We start from the raw sequence: 9,249 nt of genomic DNA on the forward strand, positions 1-9,249 counted from the left end.
TGGGTCGAGGGCGTACCCTGCGGTTATAAATCCTCGCTACGACTCTTTTGTAGGAAAGATGTTTCAGATGGGTGTCAGCGCATCGTTCTTCGATCAGGTCGAGGCTAGCGCGCAGTCCTTGTGCCGACGTCTCTTCGTCGTATTCTTCCACCCGAGGGGTAGGAAAAACTACTTCAGGGGGTAGGACAGCCTCGGTCCCGTATGAGAGGCTATAGGGTGATTCTCCGGTTGCGGTTTTGGGGGTGGTCCGTAAGGACCATAGGATGCTGGGGAGCTCCTCTACCCAAGCTGTTTGGGCCGCCGTCACCCTCCTCCTGAGTCCGTCCAAAATGGACTGGTTCATTACCTCGGCCAACCCGTTCGTCTGAGGGTGGGCCACCGAGCTATACCTTACTTGAATCCCATAGTTCGCACAGAACTCTCGGAACCTTTTGCTGGCGAACTGGGACCCATTGTCCGTGATGATGGCCCTGAGCAGACCGAACCGGGTCACGATATTCCTCCAGATGAACTTCTCAACTTGCCGTTCCGTGATGATTGCTAGCGGCTCGGCTTCGGGCCATCTGGTGAAGTAGTCTACGACGACTATAATATGTTTCCGCTACCCCGAGGCTGGAGGAAAAGGGCCGAGGAGGTCCAGTCCCCACTGTGCAAACAGCCACGCGCAACTAATGGGAGCGAGCGGTACTGCCGGCTGCCGGGGCGTTCTGGCGTGCCTCTGGCAAGGGCCGCACTTCTGCACATAAGATTTCTCATCTCGGACCATGGTGGACCAGTAGTATCCTTGGCGGAGGATTTTGTAGGCCAAGGTCCTGTTAGGATCAAGAGCACTAAGAGGGGGTGGGGGGTGGGGTGAATTAGTGCAGCGGAAAACTTTCTGCGATTAAAATCGAAAGCTACGTTCGAACGACAAAAACGATTTCGATGTAAAATCAGATTCTAAGACTACTTTAGCTTAAGATTAAGCAAGATGACATTAAAGTAAATCTACAAAGGCAGTTTGCAGTTTATGATAAAAATCAGTATGCAAGCGCAAACTGAAATGCGACGTTCGTACGATAAAACCGGTTTACGTCTAAACGTCAACTTTGAAGATACTGAACTTTGAGATATGTTTTGTAAATGCGCAGAAGGCAGTTTGTAGTTATAATTGGAGTCAAGACGTAAACGTAAATTGCAATGTAATGATCGTACGAAAATGTCGATTTACGTCTAAACGCAGATTCGAAAAGATCTAAACTTAGAGACTCGTTCGTAAAAGCGCAGAAGGCAGTAGCTATTTGAGAGGTTTGCAGTAATGATAAAATGCTCAAAGTAAATGCAAATTGAGATTTAGAGTGGTTCGGTCAGTCTTGACCTACTCCACTTTTGGCTTCCTCCACCGACGAGGTCACTGACGTCAACTAGAGGCCTTCCTTCAATAGGCGAAGGCCAACTGCCATTTTACAGTTTCACTCCTTTTGACGGGCTTAGGAGACAACCCTTACAGAGTTTTCTCTCCTCTCTTTACTGTTGGGAAATCATAGGGGGGCGACATCATATGCGCAGCGGAAGAACAAGAAAACAAAAATCCCCGATTCCCAAAAAGATGTTCGTCGTCGTGCGAAGATTGGTGCGCAAAATCCGCAAAAACACAAAACTGCGTATAGAGATTGTGTTACCTAGGGAGATCGTATATCCCTGTTTCCTTGCAGATCCTTAGGAGAGGGTGAAGGAGGTCAAGCGTCCTCCTCTCTAGCGGTGATCCACACAGCAGGGTTGCGACGACGCTCCTCAAAACTCCAGGCCTACTCTGAGGTGGAGAGGGAGAGGAGAATAGGAAGGGCAAGCAAAGACTCTAGCCTATGAGGCTGTGAATCCCTCCTATTTATAGAGATCCCGTGTCAAAACCCTAATGGGTCCTTTCCCTAGTGGGTATTGGATCTGCATCCAATAAGACAGGGCTCCGTCGGATATCTCATATCCGAACCTCTACTCATCGCAATGCCTACCATATGTGTGTGACCCTCTAGGCCCAATATCGAGCTGGCCGTGAGTCATACCTGTCAGAACTCCTTCTGACTGAGTGAATTATTATCTCTGTAATAATTCACTCGACTCATCGACTACGGAAGTACTAGGCCACTACGCCGTAGTCCCCAGACGATACAGGGGAATCCAATCCATTGGACCTGTCTGTCCTCAGTTACCATGTACCTATAGCCCCTCATCCATCTAATATCCCAGAGACCGTATATCGAGCATGGTGCTGTCAGACCCATACGGTTTCTACTCGAGTCTCGCTCTAATCGGATTCTCCCGGAGAACTCTTTCTCTCTCAACCCGAATGACCCTGGCCAGGGATTTGTCTGAGCAAGAACACATAGGATATTCCTCTCATGACGCCGAGAGTGGATGATCCTCTGTCGACACTCAATAGCCCTCGTAAGGTCGACTACCACTCCCAATGACCAGCTGTACTAGATCTGAGAACAGTCAAACCTATAAGTCTGGTATCAAAGAGTGGAGCACTCATACAGGACATCCTTGGTGTCTCAAGTCTAAGGACCAGATACACCACTAGGACTATGGAATCGCTGTCTGACAATAAGGCATCATCAACCATCCAGCATTCCGTAAGCGGATCAATCAGTGAACTCATTCTCCAATGAGCACCTGTACTGTATCCCTAGTGTCCCTACACGAGCAGCTATGAGACCAGCTGCATCCATCATATGGACGGGTATACAGCACACCAGTCTATCCGGTTATCACGATGTCCCTTTCGAGTAACCTATGACCGGGATTATTTAGGATATGTGTTTAAAGGTGAATCGGTCTCATTATCGTGATCTCATCACGATCCGATTCCCATTGCACAAATCCAAGGACATCACAATATATATGCATTTATGCAATAGTTATAAAGTGATATACGCCAAAATATAATAAGCAAAAAGATTCTGTATCAAGTCACACGTGCCATCACTCACGTGATTGGCTTGTTGGGCACTTATGACTAGCATTTACAACTCAGAACTTGGAAGAAAAGAGGGAGAAGAACTTTTGGCCTTTACAACAATTTTGAGCTCTAAGAATCACAGAAAAAGATCAAGATTTCGGTGTATGTCTGTGCTCTTTCTGTGCTGAATGGGTGGGGTATTTATAGGCCCCAACCCAGTTCAAATTTGGAGCTCAAAACCATCAAATCCCGGAATTCCGGGATCAGGCGGTGGCACCTCCTGACTGGAGCGATTGCACCGCCTAGCAGAGCTCGAAGACTGAGCCCAAGCGGTTGCACCTCTCTGTCAGGGGCGGTTGCACCGCCTTAGTTTGGCTCGGACACTGAGCCTAGGCGGTGCCACCTCCTGACTGAGGCGGTTGCACCGCCTGCCAGAGCTCGAAGACCGAGCTCAGGCGGTGCTACCTCTCTGTCAAGGGAGGTTGCACCGCCCAGTCTTGCTCGAAGACTGAGCCCAGGCGGTGCCACCTCCTGGCTGGGGTGGTTGCACCGCCCAGTCTCCCTGGGAGACTTAGCCCAGGCGGTGCTACCTCTTGGCTTGGGCGGTTGCACCTCCCAGTGCAATCAGGGTCCGAATGGGTAGCTCCATTCGGCCCAATTTCGGTTTTTCAGGGGCCCAATTGCCCCAAGATTAAGCTAATGAGATCACCTCCCATTTCCAACTTAATCTATGTGCTAACTACGATTAATCCTAAGACAATCTCTGCAGCTTGCTCGAGTGCGTCAATCGCTTCTTCCAGCGAGTTTCCGGCGAACTTCCGTCGATCATCCGATGAACCCTCGGTGATGCTCCTGTGGACTTCCAGCAAACTCCTGGACTTGCGACGATCCACTTGGCGAGTTCCGATGAGCTTCACTTGGCAAGCTCCTGGACTTCTCGGATCTGTTCCCGCAGAACCTCCGACGACTGTCTGAACTTCCGTCGAACTCTCGAACTCCCAACGTGATCATTGACTTGACTCCGGCGCAACTCCTGCTGCTTGTCTAACTTTCATCGTAGTTAATCCTGCACACTTAAAACAAAACTTCGATCGAGACAATTAATCCTAAGCAATTAACCAGGTTTTCCGGCATGTCATTGGTTCCTCGACGCTTCGTCCGATTCTTCGGCGCATCGTCCTTTCCTGCAGCCTATTGCCCAATCGGCCAGTTGACTCCGCAACTCCGATATCCTTGGCACAATACTCGCTCTTCTTGGCCCGATGCCCGAGTCCACGGCCTGAAGCCTTCTGTCGATACGTCGACCGATCCACCGGCCCGACGTCCAATCTTCTGACATGTTCCTTCGGCACAACATGATTTTCCTGCTTTAATTGTCTCATCCTGATCGAAGCATCCTGCGTCACTCAAAATGCAGATTAAATCATAAACATATATCAAGTAGTTTCATCATCAAAATATGAGATTCAACAGGTCCGGGCAGCGATATGGTCTCCGCAAATTCCTTCATGAACCTCGGTCAGAACCGTCAGCGCCTCTTCCGGTCCGAGGCACCGCAGAAGCGGGTGTGAGAAGGACCGCTTGTAAAGTCGTCCGTTCATCTCGAAGTACCATGCTTGCGTTCGGTGGATGCGCCGGGCCGAAGCTTTATCGGTGGGGAGGGTCCTGTCCTTTTTGAAGCGCAACATCTCCTGTACCTATGTGGTTGGGGTGTCGGCCGGAGAAACTGACGAGACTGAGATGGCTCGAGTGGGAAGCTTCTCGATCTCGGGGTGGGCACTCGAACTTGACTTCGAAGCCAACTTTGCCAACTCGTCGGCTCGCCCGTTCCGACATCTTGGCACCCTGGATACCGTAAAGTGCGAAAAACTGGAGGCTAAACTTTTTACCTCCGCCAGGTATTTTGCCATGGTGGGTTCCTTAGCCTCATACCCACCGTTGAGTTGCTCGGCCACTAGTTGTGAATCGGTGAGGACGTTGATGGCATCCACCTGCATTTCTTGGGATAGTCTGAGCCCTGCTAGGAGTGCCTCATATTCGGCTTTGTTGTTGGTCGCGCGGAACCCGAAGCGAAAGGAACGCTCGAACGAATGCCCGTCGGGGGCCGATAGCACTAGTCCCGCACCAGCCCCTGTTGAAGCGGACGAGCCGTCTACTTGTAGGACCCATACTTCCGCGGGTTGACTAGGAGCCTGGTCTTCAGTTTGGGAAAATTCCGAGATGAAGTCGGCCACCGCTTGTGCTTTAATGGCGGTCCTTGGTACGTAATGTATGTCGAACTCTCCGAGCTCCACCGACCACTTGAGGAGACGACCTGCAACGTCAAATTTTGACAACACCTGTTTGAGAGGTTGGTCGATGATTACCTTGACCGGATGGGCTTGGAAATAAGGACGCAACTTCCGAGCCACTAGAACGAGCGCCAGATCAAGCTTCTTGACTGGTGGGTATCGCTCCTCAGGGCCATTCAAGACATGGCTGGCGTAGTAGATCGGCAATTGTTCGCCAGAGGCTTCTTTGATTAGGGCGGAGCTGACCGCGTGCTGTGAGACAGCTAAGTAAATGCTAAGTTCTTCTCCCATAGATACCAAGGCGAGGCAGGGTAGGTTAGCCAAATGTTGTTTGATTTGTCCGAAGGCCTCTTCACATTGCGGCGTCCACTGGAAGTCCTTTGGATTTTTTAGCACCCGGAAGAAGGGGAGGCAGCGATCGCCTGATCGGGAGACAAACCGGGACAAGGCAGCAAGTCTTCCGTTCAGTCGTTGCAGGTCTTTGATTGTCCGGGGGGCTTGCATATCTGTGATCGCTTGGACTCTTTCTGGGTTAACGTCGATTCCTCTTTCGTGTATGATGAATCCGAGGAACCTTCCCGAGCTGACGCCGAAGACACATTTTATCGGGTTGAGGCGCAGACCATAACTTCGTAGTATGGCGAATGCCTTGGTTAAGTCGGCCAGGTGGTCTACCGGCGCTCAACTTTTTACAATCATGTCATCCACGTAGACCTCCATGTTTCAAGCGTTTATGATAGGCTTGCGCCCCTCAAAACTCTTCTGGTCCCTCGTGGAGCGGCCCCCGATCACGGTGCCCGAGATGCTCCAACGTGCGAACCAATTCGTTGCGGCCGAAGCTTGGATGGCCGGAAAGCGACAAGAGCCCAAGAGGGAAAGGCCGGAGCCGGCTCGGGGAAAACAGCCTCCCGCACCAAGACGCAAGCTCAACCAGCCTGATCCTCCTACGCTAAGGCCTCCCACACCCTCTTTGGGTGCATCTCGAATGGAGATATTTCTCCAGATAAAGGAGAAGGGACTGCTCAAGACCCCCTTCTCGATGAGGATTCCATGGGAGTTAGCCGACCGGTCCAGGTATTGTGGCTTCCATCGGCAAAACGAACATGATACTGAGGAGTGCCGCGAGCTGTCGCGGTAGATCCAGGAGCTCGTCCGTAGAGGACACCTCAGTCAATACGCCCAACAAGGTAGGGATCCATCACCCCACCCGGGGGGTCCCGTTGAGCACCTCATTAACGTCATCACTGGCAGCCCGGCGTCCGGGGGGATCGGCATGTCCTGAAGGAAGGCATACACCCACTCGGCTAGGGACGATGCTCCCCGACACAGCCCCGACCCTTTGGTCGCATTTCCCCCCGAGGACGCTGGGCGACCTGAGCATGACGATGCGCTCGTAATAATGGCTAGGATCGCTAATGCCCAGGTTAGGAGGATCATGATTGACACGGGAAGCTCGGCTGACATATTATATCTCGATGCTTTCCAGAAACTGGGGTTAGCCAAGGAGGCCTTGGAACCTATTTGCTCCGCCCTCACTGGGTTCACGAGCGACTCGATCTCACCGCTGGGAGCCATCACTTTGCCCCTGACCCTAGGAACACCACCCAAAACAAAGACGGTAATGTCCACTTTCCTAGTAGTGGATCTCCCCACAGCATACAACGCTATCCTTGGTCGCCCCACCCTCAACCGAATCAGAGCCGTGGTTTCTACCTACCACCAAACCATGAAGTTCCCGACCTACGCAGGAACAGGGGAAGTTTGGGGGAGCCCTCAGGAATCTAGGCAGTGCTACCTAACGGCGGTCTCCCTGCACAAAAGGGCGAAGACCAACCGCCCCCTAGATGATCCAAGGGAAGAAAAGCGGCTGAACCCACAGCCCGAGCCGTCGGCCCCTACCTGTGACGTGCCCTTGATAAAAGATCACCCCGACCAGACCGTCAAGGTCGGATCAGAAATACCCGAAGAAGAATGGAAACAACTCATCGGCTTCTTGCAAGAGAACACCGACATCTTTGCTTGGTCGCCATCTGATATAATGGGCGTCGATCCAAAGGCCGCCCAGCACCACCTCAACATATCGCCTGACGCTCGGCCGGTGAAACAAAAGCCGCGACCCCAGGTTCCAGACAGACAACAGGCCATTCGCGAAGAAATAGAGAGGCTCCTAGCAGTTGGCTTCATAGAGGAAGTCAGGTACCCGCAATGGTTGTCAAATGTAGTCCTGGTAAAGAAACACAATGGGAGCTGGAGGATGTGCGTTGATTATACCAGTCTCAATCGTGTGTGCCCGAAGGACTGCTATCCGCTCCCAAGGATAGACCAGCTCGTGGACGCGACCACCGGACATGCTCGCCTCCCATTATTGGACGCCTTCTCCGGCTATAATCAGATCCGAATGGCGCTCGAGGACCAGGAGCACACGGCTTTCCTCACTAACTTAGGAGTATACTGCTACAAAGTAATGTTGTTCGGGCTAAAGAATGCTGGTGCAACCTATCAGAGAGCCGTAAATAAGATGTTTGCCCAACAGATATAAATAAGAGACCTCTATAAAAAAGAGAGAATTAAAGGGTCATAGGATATGCTTCTTGGTTGGCACCTCATATTCTCCTCTCCCCTTCTCCAAAGTTAGCAAGTGCGGAGATTTGGATAGTGATTTGGTAGTTGGATAAAGATCCAATACCCAATAGGGTAGGATTCATTAGGGTTAAGTTGATAGGAGATCTATATAAATAAGAGAGAATTAAAGGGTCATAGGATATGTTTCTTGGTTGGCACCTCATATTCTCCTCTCCCCTTCTCCAAAGATAGTAAGTGCGGAGATTTGGATAGTGATTTGAGGAGCATATTCGTGTTTGTCACCACTAGAGTGGAGGACGCTTGATCTCCTTCATCTTCTCTCACAAATCTACATAAATTTATGGATATAAAATCTCCCTAGGTAACACAATTATCTCACACGTAGTATTCAGTTTCATGAGTTTTAGCGCACTAATCTTCGTACGACGACGAACACTTTTTTGAAAATTTAAGATTTTTATTTTCTGTTCTTCCGACATACAAGGTGATTCCCTTAAGAGATTAACGAGCTCTCAGGCCTAGCAAATAGATAGTTCCTATATTAAATGTAGAGAGCAACATGTCCTCAATTTAGTAGGCGAAGGACACTACTGTATGTTCTTATTCGATCTTCTAGTAGCAAAATTCTAATGTACAGTAGATTGTTAGATATATTAGTTAAATTTTATTTCAGAATTGATATTATTATGTTTCTTAATAAAATCTATCATTATTTTTACTTTTATCTTGATGAATAAATAAATTAGAATAAATATTTATAATTTATGATTATTAATAAAATAATATATATTTATTTGACTTTGGATGGAAAGATATTGTAATCTAGGATTACAACATAGATTAATTCTAAGTTATGATCATTATTTAATAAGTGACAACCTTGCAATTTGTCAGGCATCTCAATCAAATAATTATTTTCATGTTCTTTTTTCTTGCTTTAATTTGCTCTCTTCCTACTAGAATTATATCTTAAATGGTTATACAAAAGTAAAACAAGGAAGGAGAAATATATATATATATATATATATATATATATATTCAAGAATATATGATCTTGGACCCAACATAACTTGGTTCATTCTAGTTTCTTTAAAAAAAATCAAAATATTACATAACTTTTTTAAAACAAAAAAATATGAGTGCCAAGACTAATAGTTTGATATAAATATAATTCAATAGAATAAATTCATGTTTTATTTGTTTAAATCGTATAAGATTTTAAAGAATGAAAGCATATATTGCCATTCAATTAGGCTTGAGTCAAGGTGATGACAAGCTGTCGCATCAATCTTAAATCATGATGAAAAGATTTTTCCACATCGTTATTTGACTTGTCGCGCCGACGAGTGGAGAGGGAGGCCGCCACGCTTTTCCACCGAACGCCACGATTTTCGAACGCCACGATTTTCCACCGAACGCCGATTTTCCACCGAA

Source organism: Musa acuminata, chromosome BXJ2-5, assembly GCF_036884655.1.
Source record: "Musa acuminata AAA Group cultivar baxijiao chromosome BXJ2-5, Cavendish_Baxijiao_AAA, whole genome shotgun sequence".
In the NCBI taxonomy this organism is placed as follows: Eukaryota; Viridiplantae; Streptophyta; class Magnoliopsida; order Zingiberales; family Musaceae; genus Musa; species Musa acuminata.